The sequence below is a fragment of the Amyelois transitella genome, chromosome 16 (assembly GCF_032362555.1).
Source record: "Amyelois transitella isolate CPQ chromosome 16, ilAmyTran1.1, whole genome shotgun sequence".
Classification (NCBI taxonomy): Eukaryota; Metazoa; Arthropoda; class Insecta; order Lepidoptera; family Pyralidae; genus Amyelois; species Amyelois transitella.
In genome coordinates, this window is record NC_083519.1 from 1,156,082 (window position 1) to 1,172,074 (window position 15,993).

General features: G+C 35.7%; 1 protein-coding gene across 2 annotated transcripts in view; it reads right to left on the reverse strand.

Annotated features, from left to right (window-relative positions):
* Nucleotides 1–15,993, reverse strand: part of LOC106138933 (mucin-2) — a 64,367-nt gene that overhangs the window by 37,103 nt on the left and 11,271 nt on the right. The window contains exon 2 of one of the 2 annotated variants that reach the window (XM_013340240.2): nucleotides 169–194. The exons of the other annotated variant lie outside the window; for it this stretch is intronic. The gene's annotated coding sequence lies outside the window, so the exon portion shown is untranslated. The remainder of the gene's footprint in view (nucleotides 1–168; nucleotides 195–15,993) is intronic. 2 annotated transcript variants of the gene reach the window in all.

A 15,993-nucleotide genomic window follows, 5' to 3' on the forward strand; every position in this document is an offset into this window, starting at 1 on the left:
AATTTTTCATTTCGAAACAGAAATTATTGAGATTAGCGCGTTCGAACAAACAAACTCTTCAGCTTTATAATATTAGTATAGATGGGATACTATGAATAATTAATATACGCTCTTTTTGTCTCAGTTAGACGTTTTTACACACATACATACTTACATAATTTTATTTACCTTATAATTTTACATCAGCACGCATTCTGTAACAATCAAATTATAATTATAAGTATCTATCTAAATATTTGACAATTGGGTCTTAGTTTACATACATACATATGGTCACGTCTATATCCCTTGCGGGGTAGACAGGGCCAACAGTCTTGAAAAGACTGAATGGCCTCGTTCAGCTATTTGGCTTAAAAATAAAATTGAGATTCAAATAGTCTTAGTTTAGTTACTGTATATTGTACTAGAAACCGAGGCACCTTCATATAAATAACCTACACACGCTAATATAATTATCTTTTTAATGGCGAAAGGATTTTCATGATGCAAACATTTACATATGGGGTATATTGCGGGGTAGATAGAGCTAACAGTAATGAAAAGACTGACAGGCCACGTTCAGCTGTTTGGCGTGATAGAATTGAGATTTAAATAGTGACAGGTTGCTAATCGCCTAGAAGAGGAATCCCGATTTTATCAACCTATCCTTTAGTCGTATTTTACGATATCGATAGGCAAGATATGGAGTGGATCTGTTCGAAAGTGCCGAAAACCACACGGCACTATATGATGTAGTATAGGCTAGAATAGCAATATGTATTAATTGTAAAAAAATAATTTATATAGGAAGTTATTCGAAATAAACTCGCTTATTGTAACCGGTGCCTACTAAAGCCTACATTACGCGTAGCCCGACACACACTTGGCCAGTTTTTGTAAATAGCTTATTGCATGCACCATCGAAATTAGTTTACAACCTTCTCGGTTGATTGCTAGTGTCGTCACCCTGGTTTGCGTAGAAGAAATGACGCTCGTACAGGTTTTTTGTCATACTTATTACGTGCTAACTACCAAATTGTAGCTTTTTGTTACTGACAACACAGGGGGCCCATTGCTGATTACGTACACCATTCTTGGTACAATCGGTTGATATTTCAATCGGGAAAGCGGTACTATTCAGTAGATTATTCAGCAGTTCATTTTTCAAATTCAAATTTTTTATTCATTATTATAGAATACTTCATATCGCTTAATAATTGTCAAATCTTTTGGTTTCACAACATTGGTTGTCGTTAAATAAATTACTTTTCATCTTATTAGTTCTGTTAAGAATAAAATGCTTTTGACTGTATAATACTATGTGCTAGTGTTTAATACTTATTAACATTGTATAGCGTACTGGCCGCTAAGAAAAAAGTTATTTAAAAAAAAAAGGAAAATGGTAATTGTCAATTGTTAATTTTCACAACAATGATTTAAGACGTATTGAAGTTAGGATTATTTTTATGTTTTAAGTTTTTTATTATAGTTTTCTTTATTTTTACCAACGCCCAGTATTTTATTTTACATCCCGGATAATTATCCAAACAATACTATAACATAATGGTGACATTGACTGTACATATAATATAATCGAACATTGCATGTTCACTATGTCTCACTTACTGTTCGGACATTTACCCCATCATTATCTACCAATATAACATGACATATCAAACCCATATAATTACACTTTAACGGCAGGTCTATTGAAATTGGTGGTATTATTTTAATCTTAATTGCATTTGGAATTCTGTGCCGTAGGAAATAAAGTAAAGAATTGAAACAAGGCTTTCCTTTCAGACAAAGGGTTGGTCATCGGAGGTGATTGGACTATATTTTTACGCGTAGGTCAATGACTTACATGGTCAATGACTACCTGTAATAGATGAAATAAAATATGTATTTCCCTTTGTGAAAGCAAATGCCTTTGACATTGATTGTCTGATAATGGACATGTCGATACAAATCGAAGTTTATTACAAATGCACATATCGCTTCGTGTAGAAACCTGACTCACCCAATCCAGGATCTATGGTCAAAGGCATACCCCGGGCTCCTCTCCAGAGGTGAGGATGCAACCGGGACTAAAGCCAGGAGGAAGAAGACACAGACAACACGGTATTTTGTAAAATCCAATTATAGGAATACCTACCTAGTTATACTTTGTATGTGATCTGTGTAATTTCGCAAAATATCTATACTAATTTTATAAAACTGAAGAGTTTGTTTGATTATTGGTTTTAACGCGCTAATCTCAGGAACTACTGGTTCGAATTGAAAATTCTTTTTGAGTTGAATAGACCATTTATCAAGAAAGGCTTTTGGCTATAATAACATCACGCTGCAACTATTAAGAGCGAAGAAATAATGGAAAATGTGAAAAAAACGGGGAAAATTATTCATCATTGATTGCATCAATGATGCCCAAAATAACTTTAAACTTCGATAAACTTATTCTTAATTTAGCGAATATAAACGTCGACATGTTAATAAGAGGATCCCACGCAATCTGCTATGGTGAGGTTTATGCTTCCAGAACTATTACAACTGGCATGATATACTTAAATACTGTTCAGTATAGAATAAAATAGAATAAACTTTATTGCCCAATTAAAGAATCACAACACAGTATAAATATTTTAACATAAACGACAACACAAACAATTAAAAAGTTATTTATTTGTTTTATAATTATGTAGTAACTATTTCTTGAGTGAATTTATGTGCAATAAAGATATTACAAACAAACAAATATAAAAAATAGAGCTAATATCAAATAACAAGAATGATTGTTCTTTAAATATCTGTCACAGATTAACTTGTTTATATCTACTTATGTTTTGATCAATCCTAATCTGCGTAAAGTAACCATCAAAATGTACAACATTCTGCATATAAATGTTACCTAGTCGTAATGGTAACATAACTTACAAAATACGTAAGTAACTTTTCAATTACTTTCCATCCTTAAAAGGAATATTACAGACAGCTATTAACGTCTTCATGTGGTAATATTTTGTGAAATTATGGGCAATATTACTTAACTTTCATTATTACTAATCACGCAAAAACTACGCAATATCTTGTGTAAGATGATATAAAAACGACCTCTCCCGTAATATTGTTTACGATGAGCGATTGTACCTCTCATTTGACCCTCTTAACAGGGGTTAATAATCTCGTCATTGATATTTCGTTTGGGATTTTAGAACTAACATTTTCAAGTTATTTATGCTTCTCCAGTTTACATATGGAATTACTAATACCTACTATCTCTCAGATCCCCAATACAAAGCAAGAATACTATCCCTTTTTTTAAATTTTTAGATGCTATAAATCATTAAAAGCACCTAAAAAATTTCATTAATTAAGACTGCATAAAATTTTAGCATAATCATGAACTAGCATACGTAGTACATTTATCAAATTATGCTATTAAAATTTATACGGCTCAATAACCATCGTCTAATATTATCCAAGACTTACGAAATCCAGGATTTTAATGAAAAGGCGGAACCTGTAAAATTGCTTTAATTACTAAACATTATTACAAGAGAAATTGAGAGACGTGATGTTCTATAAATCGATCGCCCTGGGGCAAGCGAATAACTCTTTTGCATTATTTATATTATTCGAAATAACAAGATATATTACCTACACTTTCTTGATCCGCCAAATTACATAGACATAAGATATCATTACCTCAGATAGACTCAATGAATCGTGTAATTTGTTACAAATAATTATAGGAAGAGATCTTGCCGAACGGAAGTGCCAACCCGGAATAGAACCCGCGGCGTTGCCCTCAAGACGTGAACATGCCAGTCAGAGTTACAACTTACATTCAATTAGTTCAATTGCTATTAGGTAACAAGATATTTTTAGATTAGCAACCTGTCACTATTTTAATCTCCTATCATTAAGCCCAATAGCTGAAAGTGGCCATTCAGTGTTTTAGGGACTATTGGCTCTGTCTACCCCGTAAGGGATATAGACGTGACTATATGTATGTATGTATGAACCGTCTTAAAACCACGTTAAGACTACCACTACGGTGACACTTCATCCAGGTACTGAACATTGGTGCTGATTTCATCATCAGTATGCGACAGTTATGTGATAGTTACATCAGAATCAATCGCTTTCAACTTTCCGGCTAACAGCCACGTGCCGGCTCTGGGTCAAGTGCAGTGGGGTGTTACCGCGAGGAATGTGATGTCACTTAATTGTTGCTATGTTGCAAGAAGCAGTGGGCTCTGAAGAGCGTCCGTGGGGGCCTAACAAAAAGCGTGACGCACATGATGCCAGGCAGAGGCAGGTTAAAATCCTACCGCGCGCACTAATGACTCTGCGAGTTATTATCTTAAGGTTAGGAAAAGCATCGTGAGGAAACGTGCTCATTCAGGCAACTGGATGTGTGCAGGGACTATACAATTTACAAATACAAATATCGTTTATTCAGTATGAGATATATACATATATATTTATTTCAGTATTTGTAAATTTTAGTTTTTTATCAGCTGTTTTTTATTTTATAAGTAGTTTTAGTTTTAATCATTCAGTTTTATAGAGTAAGATTGATATATTTATAGATATTTATAAATATTCATGCAATAATACCACAGGATAGCTTGGACACGAATGACATGTATTTGAAAGATGCGCGCGCATGGGACGCTGCAGCACAGATAAACAAGAACATAACAAGTACCTAGGAGTTTGTATAACATTTCAAACTTCTTTAAACATATATATCAAAGATACGAGTAACAGAATTACTACTCCCTTCTCCCAAACTCCTTGTTTTGTAGCAAACCTATGTCGATAGCGAAACGTGGTCATTAAGCGACGCCGGCGCATGCGAGCGAGCTTAATTGGCTTCCTGAACGTGAGTTACACAGTTGCCAGCAAGATTTGGGTCAGCCAATGTTTGGGTCTTGACACGAGACGTGACTGGCCGTGTCTCCAAATGATTAATGACTTTACAGACCTTAAGTTTCCTTTTGTGGAATAAAATCTATACCTTCGCCAGGAAAGTTCCGACTACAATAAAGCTTTCAATGTGTTTCAGATTTTTATCATTCTTGTACGCATTTTCTATGACTTCTACATACTCGTACAAAATTAATCGTTTATCATTTGAGTATTTCGTGACTTTTGTCCCAAAAAGACTTAAATGTCACGTTTAGCTGCATGATTTGATGATGGAATCACACCTTTTTATCTTTGGTTGAAAGTCATTTGAAATCCTACATCATCACTAACTCTGTAATCTTTCAGTACAAAAAAATGTGTTACTCAATTTGGCCAAGAGTTTTCATTTCGCGCGCGCACCTAGCGTGCAGAGAGAGAAATCATTGAGCTATGCATATTTATAGAAGCGGCTTTCTCCCCCTGTATTTGAGTTGGATTGGATTCATGATCAGAAAATTGCTACTGTAAATGATCGTGCAGATTTCAGGGAGTGTACGAGTTCAAACACCTGTGATTTGATCAAAGATTTTTTTAAGCTACATTTCATGTATTTTATTTTTCTTTTTTTTGCGGCCAGTACAGAACTATTTATTTTAGGAAAATGTAAGTTAGTACAGTCATCTGCCGTTAACAGAACTTTATCAGACTCTTTGTATTCGTCTCTCTATTGGTACACAAATTGCGTTATGGAGTGGAGATGAAATTCTGATGAGAGAAATATAATATAACCTACTAATTACTTTGAAAAAAAAATTAACGAACCGTTTGTAGATAACTAACTGTGCCCGCAACTTCGTCCGCGTGGTATAGTTATTTTGTGCATCATTGAAGCCCTCAAGTATGAATAGTTTTCCCCTTTTCTTCACATTTTCCATTATTTCTTTGTTCTTTATAGTTGCAGCGTGATGTTATATAGCCCAAAGCTTTCCTCGATAAATGGTCTATTCAACGCAAAATAATTTTCCAATTCGAAACTGTAGTTCCTGAGATAAGCGCGTTCAAACAAACAAACAAATTCTTCCGCTTATAATATTAGTATCGATGTAGGAAAAAAAATATACACGGTAGAATAACAAAAACTGGGCGAGTTCAGTAGCATGTGTCATAAGTCGTGCTTTTTTAAAACGAAAGTAAAATAGTTACTTTCCTTACTCTATACATTTTTAATCTGTGCAAAAATATGAGATGCAATGCACAGCAAAACGCCAGCCAGTATCATAGCAGACAAATCATAATTTGAGCAATTGTACTCGCACTCACGGCCGGAGAATGGGCCAAGCAAGGTTACTTTGATGTATTCGGTTGTAACAATGATAGGAACTGTCTGTCTGTCTGTGCGGTATGGTTGTAAGGTTACATGTTATTTTTTATTTGGTTAACGTATTTTGTCTTTCTCACAGGTAAAACAACTTGAGTAGTTGCAGGAAAAAAAATTAGAATTTTACAAAAAACCTCTTTAAAATCAACACTAATGTTTAAATCACAACAAACGCGAGAAGGATGAACACAGATTTAAAAAAAATTCAGTTTAAACATTTTTCTTATCAATAAATTAAATTGATAAAATATTTTTATTCCAAAAAAAATCTTTACCTAAGAACGTCATCTTGTCAGACATTCAGGTAACATTTGTAGTTAAAAAATTTTACTCGATAATTTTCACTTTTCTAAAAGAAAATAATACATAATGTCCCTAACTGAGTACCTACTAGCCCGACAATGATCGCTACTATTACTTTAACGAGGTTTCCGAGAAATACCACCACCAGGAGAAACTGTTATTATCATTATCTATGTACAGCAGACGTATAACCTACACGTTTTCCATTTTCACTTAGACATTACGAACTTTTTATTTATAAAATCCATCATACCGCGATCCAATATATAATATCTCACAGCGGCTCAGTAGTTCAAGACTGTTGGCTTTGTCTACCCCGAAATTCATATAGACGTAATTATATGTATGTACGTTTAGCTTAAAATATTTGTATACATACATACAAACATATGGTCACGTCTATATCCCTTGCGGGGTAGACAGAGCCAACAGTCTTGAATAGACTGAATGGCCACGTTCAGCTATTTGGCTTAATGATAGAATTGAGATTCAAATAGTGACAGGTTGCCAACCCAACGCCTAAAAAAGAATCCCAAGTTTGTAAACTTATCCCTTAATCGCCTTTTTGTGTGTATTTATAATATATTTCAAACTGTGAAGAGGCGCCTGAATGGCTGAATTGGCTAAGTTTTCGCCATTCAGTCACACCTTCGAGACTTGTGACTATTTGGTTTTTACTCTTTATATGCCGTAAAGGATTTTTCCTTGATTTGAATCTAACCTATATTTATGATCTGAATGGAGTCTGTATGCGCCCAGCGGCCATTTGCAAACCGTTTACGTTTGATCTCTGACCGTCTATAAATAGACTGAATTCACCAGCTAGTGATATCTATACATACATACATACATATCATCACGTCTTTATCCCTTACGGGGTAGACAGAGCCAACAGTCTTGAAAAGACTGATAGGCCACGTTCAGCTGTTTGGCTTAATGATAGAATTGAGATTCTAATAATGACGGGTTGCTAGCCCATCGCCTAAAAGAAGAATCCCAAGTTTATAAGCCTATCCCTTAGTCGCCTCTTACGACATCCATGGGAACGAGATGGAGTGGTCCTATTCTTTCTTTTTATTGGTGCCGGGAACCACACGGCACCCGGGAACCACACGGCACTATCTATACTAATATTATAAAGCTGAAGAGTTTGTTTGTTTGAACGCGCTAATCTCAGGAACTACTGGTTCGAATTGAAAAAATCTTTTTGTGTTGAATAGACATTTATCGAGGAAGGCTTTAGGCTGTATAACATCACGCTGCAACTATTAGATATTAATTGCAAATGTGAAAAAAACTGGGGTGAATATTCATCCTTGAGGGCTTCAATGGTGCCCAAAATAACTATTGCACGTGGACAAAGTCGCGGGTACAGCTAGTTCATAATTAATGATATTACATACAATCACGTATTATCCCGGTAGACAGAGCCTTACTTGAGAAGACTGAAACGCTTAAAAATTTAATTCAGATTCAAATAATGACAGGTTACCGAAAACAGTTTGGTTCTATAAATCCCTTAATTGGCTTTAACAATGGGTGTGGTAAGAAAATCAATCTATGTTTTTTAAACCTTCAAAGAAGCTTGCACAAGATCAATGTGTTTAATCCCTTAGATCATGCCTTATCTATAGTCGCTTTTTACGTCATCCATGGGAAAGAAGAAATGGTTTTGAAATAAAGCTCCGGAAACCACACGCCAGTCATTTATAACATACTTGTTACAATTAAATAAAAGGACCACAATAAGCCGTGTGGTTCCCAGCACCAAAACAAAAAAGAATAGGACCACTCCATTTCTTTCTCATGGATGTCGTAAAAGACGACTAAGAAATAGGCTTACATACTTGTGATTCTTTTTTTAGGCGATGGGCTAGCAACCTGGCACTATTTGGATCCCTATTCCATCATTAAGCCGAGCAGCTGAACGTGGCCATTCAGCCTTTTCGGGACTATTGGCTCTGTCTACCCCGTAAGGGATAAAGACGTGACTATATGTATGTATGTACCACAATAAGACATTAGCAAATTAGTTTCCCTCAATAAGTTAACAGAATTCTTAACATCAAAACTAACAAGAGATATTTCTCAATACCTAGTAATTACAAAGCATTTATGTCCATTCTCCGTCAATCCTTATCAACAATCTGCTATTTAACTCCAGTGTATATTATACCTTAACACTTTTTATATACAGTTGAAAATCAATTGATATAAGCGTGGTTGTGTGTCTGTTTGGTATTAATGTGGTATTAAAGGCAAAAACTAGTTCCCAGTGTCATTGTATAAGTACTATAGTATTTGTACAGTGGTCTACAAGTTCTCTAGTGACCGGACCCGCCCACAGGTTTAATAGCTTTTAGGACACTAACTGTACTTACGATGTATAGAGACAGCGAATATTTAATTAATATTTAACTCTTGTGGAGGGAGAAAATAAATAAATAAAAATTTTAATAGAACAAATAGCCTCAAAAGAATACTAACTAATCTTCTTTCTACTGGATTTAGTCCCTGTTGCATCCTCACCACTCTGGAGAGGAGCCCGGGGTATTTGACCATAGATCCTGGATTGGGCGAGTCAGGTTTTTACACGAAGCGACTCCCATGTGACCTTCGTAAGCTTTGCAGGGGAACCTAACCCAAGTTGGATCGATCATGGTTACATATCCAATTGCCTGAATGTGTAGGTTACCTCACGATGTTTTTCCTCACCTAATTAATAAACTAAAGTCATTGGTACATGGGCGAGCTTTATGCGCATCACGCATTTTTACCTTACCGATTCGACATTCAGGCAACTGGATGTGTAACCATATGATCCAAAACGGGTTAGGTTCCCCTGAAAAGGTTACAGAGGTCAGATGGGAGTCTCTTCGCGTATAAACCTGACTCACCCAATCCAGAATACATGGTCAAGAGCAACTGGGACTATAGCCAAAAAGAAGAAGACTAGGGATCAAACCCGTGACCTTTATTTCTCTCTCTCAACATCCTATTATATTTTTTTAATCAATCTCCTCGATACAGGGTACTCTTGACCTGACCTTTCGCCAATACGTCCCCGTTTCGATGAAGGTACGTTCGTAGGCCTTCTCCTTCTAATGTTAAAATAACATTTATATAATGTTTTTATGATGCTATCAATTCTATTCGAAGTCTGTTTATATGGATATAATCTCGTCACGATCTCAATGTAATACTAAGAAATAATAAAATTGTTTTCCTTATGTACAAAAAGTAATAAGTTTTAGCAAAAAGTGCGTTATTTTTAAAATACCTATAATATGATTAACACACAAATAAAGTAGACGTATTTATCAGACATGGATTAATGATAGGTTAGTAGGTGTTTAAGCAAGCATTCAAATGTTTATTTGTGAAACTCAGAAAAAATTAAAAATGTGGAAGTTATGCCCTAAAATTCTTTCAATCGTCTTTTGCACTTTTGTTGTGTTGTCTATCTAGTTGCGGGGTAGACAGCGCTACTTATAAAGATAGATAGATAGATAGAAAGACTCTTTACTGCACCATAAGAAAATGAAAAACAGAAAAAAAAACACAGGTAATGAGGTACAAAGGCGGACTTATCGCTGAAGCAATCTCTTCCAGTCAACCTTAGGGTGGGAGGAAATTAAAATAGGAAGGCGATAGGCGCAGTACCTACCTACATATAAAATAAAATGCAAAGTATAAAGATAAAGATCCAAGACCCAGACCAATCAAAAAAAGTTCGTTTCTCATCATGCTCTGACCGAGATTTAAACCCCGGACATCCAGTGCCACAGACAAGCGTATCACCGCTGCGCCACAGATACACGAAAAATACACGGAATTGAAGAGACCACCATTATTGACATTGAACGCCACCGCCGCACACGCGGCCATAAGTATATGTGGTACGACCGGTTCGATTCCCGGCCGAGGCTGACACACTGAACTCGAACTGATTACTCATCAGAAGAAGGCTGACAGTTTTTATATGTCGATTTCAAATAATCTTTTTTTTTTTATTTTATTTAGAGGACTTTTTTGGTCCTGGTTACTTAAGATTTTCTTAATTATGTTAAATGGACCGATGGACCATTTAAGCATTACAATTTTTTTATTGTTAAAATTTTTATTATGTTATATTTAATTTATATTTTATAGAATCTTATTTTTATTAACTACTGAACGTAGTATTTCAGTCTTTAAGAAACTGTTGGCTGTTGTTGTTCTGTTCTGTCTACATTACGAGTGAGAGGAAAGAAAAGAAAAAATAAATTATATAAGTTTGTATGTGTCCTGATTTTTTATGGAATTTATTTTAATGTTTTTCATTAAAAGTACTAACATAACTTTTGAATTTACAGCAAAACGACTGAATTGAATTAAACAAAAATGAAGAAAAGGCTCACAATTAAGTTTATCTTCTTTCCAAACATAATACGTGAATAGAAATAAAATTTTTGAGCATCGTTTTAAAAATAGCTTAAATCGACTGACCCACTGAACTTATTGGAAATGATGATTCAAAAGGATTTCGTCCTAGATTCCGTCGAACAATGATACAATTGTATCAGTTATGAATGGTGATAACTAGGCAACCGTATCTTTTCTACAAACCATAGCCCACGGCTTCGTCTCTATAAGTTTGATTGTTTGTCAAAATTGTATGTTTTTATTTTTTATTTTCGGAGTTAATGCTGTAATTTGAAAAAAGAAAATGCATACACATGAAACATTGAAAACCGTCTGAAACCGTCCGTTTTGAAAAAAAACCCATGTAGAGTCCGGGACGCGTCCATTTCTCATAAACATGTAGGTACAATAATTCGGAACATTTTTAACATGTAAAATATACATACATATGTATAGTCACTACCCCTGCTGTGTAGACAGAGCCAACAGTATTGAAAAGACTGAAAGGCCACAGCTGTATGGCTTTATTGTGCGCAAGGGATTTAGACGTGATTATATAGACTCGTATGAATGAATGAATGAACAAACAACATGACGTTTGAAAACTTTAAAAAAAAGATTCTCCAGAATTTCCATAATTCGTAAAAAATAACAAACTTTAGTTCTTTTAAAAAAAAATCAGTATTGCTACACAGAACAAAACCCCGGCCACCACAGAAGCAAGCGTTTTGTGCATTGTAAGTTGCCTTCACGCTGGATGCACTTAGTTTTTCAACGATGATGATTGCCCGATGATTTCGTACAAGGAGTCAACGCTCTGTTGGTTGTCATCAGTAAAAAAAATGGTCAAATGTGGAACGATCTTAAAATATCTACTATTGACTTATATAACACAAGAGGACGCCCGCGACTCCGCCCGCGTTAAAAGAAAAGTTGCCATAATTCCCGTTCCTCCGGGAATTTCGGGAAATCCTCTCTCAGTGCAATCTTAGACCACATAAAGAACCTACACGCCAAGTTTCAAGTCTCTAGACCCAGTGGTTTGGGCCATGCCAGTTTTGGGTATGTCAGTAAGTCATTCACTTTCTTCTTATATATATTAGATGATGATTCCGATGATTCTAGAATGGAAAACTGACTCTTAGGTCTTAGGAGGTATCTTAAAAAATAATAACATGACAGAAATAAAAAAAAGATAAAAACAAAATTATATAAAATTTCGAATGTCTTGAAAAAGGGAGATGTTAGGAGTACCTGTAATCGTCGAATATGCATGAAAAGAAAAATGAGTGTAGAGGAAGCGGGAGAGGTCTGTAAACATCGTAGCAATTGGAAATCCATAGTCTCTGCCTACCCTAAAGGGAAACAGGCGAGATGGTATATATGTACCTATATATATAAAAATATTTAAATCCTAATGAGCCTTTTGATCAAGATTAAGAAAAATATGGAATTATTTATGCAACTCACTTTGAGCAATATACTTTGATTGGATTTTAACACTGCATTTTTACGAGCCCTACGCAAGGCCCTTCGTCACACTCGATGAAATGTTAATTAAATTTTTGTACCTTGAACCTTTTCTTAACACCGGATCAAACCGATTCCAATACTTCCGTAAAATAACATTTATTTCTTGGCATTTATTTCTTTTCTCTTTTTTTAATTTTCATAAAGAATTCGGAAGAGAGTCGATGGTCGAATCGATAAGGTGTCCGATTTAAAAACGCTTGATATGCATAGAGGTTCAAGTCCTGTCTTGGCTATGTACCAATGACCCTTTATGAGTACATATCTCATAAAGACTTTACATTAATTTCAGTGCTGACCGATGTTCTTACGGTGAGGGAAAACATCGTGAATAAACCTGCACATTCATTGCAAAGAAAAGATTTCCTGCGAAATTTGCAGACAGAGGGCAGATGTGAGTTGTTTCTTGCTTAAGAACTGACTCACCTTATAATGGATCATGGTCAAAAGAAGCACTATTCTCCCGATCAGAATGTAACCTGGACTAACGCCAGAAGAAAGAAGAATAAAATAAATTTCGCATCATAACCTTGAAAAGTTTGCAAAGAGACTATCGCGCCTTTGGTCAACGGATTTTGTTAGCGCCGCTATGGACCTTGTCATAGTTCACGTTTGGCGTAGTTAGGTACTAATTGCATGTAATTTACAGTTGGGTTTATTGCGAAATAGTTCCACTTAAGCTCGGTGATTGGACGTGGGTTTTGGTCTGAATTCTTAGTAAACTGGTTAATAGTACCGTTAAGGCATTAAACATGGTCTGATTTGAGTACTTAATTTTAATGGTTCAAAGTCTTACTTAAAAGACGTTATTCTATTGAAAGTTCTCCGAATTTCCTATACTATTATGAACACATATTTGAATATGTAGAGAAATACTCACAGATCCTCATAAAGGTCCAAAAAGGTTACGCTATTAGAGAAAAGAAAAAAGTACAGCGCACTTTCTCAGCGATTCGTCTTTATCACTCACGGTGTAAACAGAGCCTTGAATAGACTAAAAGGCCACGTTCAGCTGTATGGCATAATGATGGAATTGAGATTCAAATAGCGAATGGTTGACTAGTCCATAGCCGAAAAAAAGGAATTAACAAGGGAATACCAGATTACCAAAGACGCTTGCACTGGTCCTATTCTAAAATGCGTAAAACCACACGGGAAAATACCTTTCCCCCTTCCCCTTTAGTTCCTTATCCCAAAATAATCCAATTGTTATCCGTCTGTAATAGTTCCGTTTCCTGCAAGTCCAACTCGCGCTGAACGGGTTTTTAAGAATGTTATACATACATACATAAGATCACGCCCCTTCCCCAGAGGGGTAGGCAGAGACTACATCTTCCACTTGCCACGATCTCTGCATACTTCCTTCGCTTTAAATATTTATTTGATATTATCTAACAAGACCTATACGTATTATAATTAAAACCATTGATACCAACATCTGTTTTGTATTAACCACGTGGTGTGTGCGATTGGTACGAGCGTGTACGATGCGCGTGCGCCACCATGTGATGCTCAGAGCAGGTTCAGAATTTACGACATTCTAATAAAATTCATTTACTTTGACTACGTAACTTGGAATTTTTACGTACCAGCAAGAATTGCGTTATTACTAGGAAAGATGGTGGACATCAAGGCCTGAGATAGTTTAGCACTGTCTTCTTATTCAGTTTTTGTAGTGTTATGAAAAAGGAGATTGAGTGTGCCATCTTTTTCCTATAGATATCTATAAAGGCGACTAAGGGAGGGAACAGACAAATTTATCTAGAACAGCTTTTACCATGATCCAATATGGGTTAGGTTCTCTGTAAAGGGTGTGGAGGTCAGACGGGAGTTGCTTCGTGTAAAAACCAGACTCATTCAGGGCTCCTCTGCAGAGGATGTGGATGTAACAGGAACTAACGCCAGAATACAAAATAAAATTAAGAAGATTGATTGACAAGATAAGGAATACCGTGACAAGGGATGCTGCGATGTGAGAAACGATATAATAAATAAATATTATAAGAGAAATATTACACAGATTGAGTTAGTCAGTTAGAGATTTGTGATACGAGATAATAACTCAACGATACTAGGTATCTTATATCTAAAATTCTCGTGTCACAATGTTTGTTGAAGTTCGTTCCCGTACTCCTCCGAAACGGCTTGACCGATTCTCATCAAATTTTGTGAGCATATTTAGTAGGTCTGAGAATTGGCCAACATCTATTTTTCATACCCCTTAGTGATAAGGGTTGTCCACCCTTAACATTTTTTTTAACTAGAAATTAGTTAAAAATTATTTATATGGCAAAACAACGTTTGCCGGGACAGCTAGTATTTTATAATAAATACTTATATAGATAAACATTCAAGACCCAGGTCAATGAGAAAAAGTTAGTATCTCATCATGCCCTGGCCGGGATTCGATATGGTGACAGGAAGAGACAGGCAATGCTTAGAGGGTTTGGTTATTTGGAGAGAATAAATGAGAGCAGATTAACTAAGCAAATATACAAAATGTGTGAATAGAAACGTTTCACGTGGACAGTTACATTAACCAAAGCAGTGATTCAATTAACTCTGACAAATACATCTGTATATTTTCATGAATTTGATAGATATCTATCTAAGCCACATTAATCGTAACAATAACGTGTCTCGATTCACAATTCGGTCGGTACGAATCGATTCGCCATCGTTCGGTTGCACAACCGATTACTCAATAGTGATGTACCAGCCGTAATCGGTCTCGATTCTATTCGATACGAGATCAAAATATTATGATTTACGGAAAATTAATTGATTTACAATTTCGACGCCGTAATTGAGTGATGTTTTGACTGCCTAAGCGACAGCGACACGACTTGAGGGCTTCAATGATGCCCAAAATAACTATTCCACGCGGACGAAGTCGCGGGCACGGCTAGTGTAAGATAAACATTAAACACTTCTGTAACATAAACAAGGTTTTGCAATAGGATTGCCTATATACTATCATACTATGGTTGCAGCAACGTTAATAAGTAAGACAGAATATCAATTCTATTCAAATGTATTCACAATGGGCCTCCCAAAGACGTGTTCATAGCATTAAGCCGGATTTATATACGACTAAAGGCCGCCCGCGACTTCGTCCGCATGGAAACCCTATCAATCCCGCGGGAACTCCGGGATAAAAAGTAGACCCAGAATAATATATAGCCTATATGTTATTCTGGGTCTTCAGCTACCTACATACCAAATTTCATCGTAATCGGTTCAGTAGTTTTTGCGTGAAAGAGTAACAAACATCCATACTGACATCCTGACATACAAACTTTCGCATTTATAATATTAGTAGGATATTACAGTTGATATAAATCAAATGATTCAAATTGTCAAGGTCAGGTCAAGAGTACCCTAAACTGATGAGCTTATATGAAGAGACTTAAATGTGGATGAAGCGAAAGAAGTATGCGGGGATCGTGGTAAGTAAAAAGATGTAGTCCCTGCCTACCTTT